Here is a 963-nt window from a genome sequence, read left to right on the forward strand (position 1 = left end):
CTGAGAGTGGCCAATTGACAGTGGCTGCTGGCCAAGACTTTGCCTCTCAAAAAGACAAAGGGATATTAAGATTGGATCCCAGCAGTGGTGTGCAGTGTTGCTGGGAGCAGCAGTTGCTGCTGTTGGTGGAGCTGCCCTTGTGCCTATTTGTTTTCTGAGCCTGCAGTCCTGTTGTAGCTCTGGGTCCCTTGTAACATATTTCTTTTGCTTGCCATGATTACTTCACTAGTCTGTGAGCTCCTCGAGAGTGGGGCCTGTCTCATTGTGCTCCGAGTGTTTGGTGCCCATCTTTTTCTTTTTCTTTTTTTGAGACAGAGTCTTGCTCTGTCGCCAGGCTGGAGCACAGTGGCGCAATCTCGGCTCACTGCAACCTCCGCCTCCTGGGTTCAAGGATTCTTCCACCCCAGCCTCCCGAGTAGCTGGGACCACAGCCACGTGCCACCATGCCAGGCTATTTTTTTGTATTTTTAGTACAGACGGGGTTTCACCATGTTGGCCAGGATGGTCTCGATCTCTTGACCTCGTGATCCGCCCGCCTTAGCCTCCCAAAGTTCTGGGATTACAGGCGTGAGCCACCGCACCCGGCCTGGTGCCCATCTTGAATTTGACTCTCAGTACATGCAGGTTGAATAAGTGAAGAAACATGCTATATTTTTATGGGGCTACACAGTCTGGAATTCTTGACATTATTGTGGTTGGGAGGGGCAAAAAATTCATTGTTTTCTACCATAGCCACTAACATCTAAACAATTTCATATTAATAGACATAAACCCAGAGGATCTTGCAAAGGCCCTTTCTTCCTGTATGTGAGTACTTACTTGACTTAGTGGCGCTGATCCTCACATTGCTGATTTTTAAAAAAGTATGGAATGCATCATGAATTCGCATGCTTGTCCTTGTGCAAGGGTCATGCAAATCTTTTCTGTATTGTTACTATTTTATTTCATCATTATTATTTTTTG

At 46.5% G+C, this 963-nt stretch overlaps 1 non-coding gene across 1 annotated transcript; it reads right to left on the reverse strand.

Moving 5' to 3' along the window:
- Positions 1–859: 859 nt before the first annotated feature.
- Positions 860–963, reverse strand: LOC120367971 (U6 spliceosomal RNA). The gene has a single exon (XR_005582206.1). It is a non-coding gene; the product is annotated as a U6 spliceosomal RNA (small nuclear RNA).

The sequence above is a fragment of the Saimiri boliviensis genome, chromosome 9 (assembly GCF_048565385.1).
Source record: "Saimiri boliviensis isolate mSaiBol1 chromosome 9, mSaiBol1.pri, whole genome shotgun sequence".
Classification (NCBI taxonomy): domain Eukaryota; kingdom Metazoa; phylum Chordata; class Mammalia; order Primates; family Cebidae; genus Saimiri; species Saimiri boliviensis.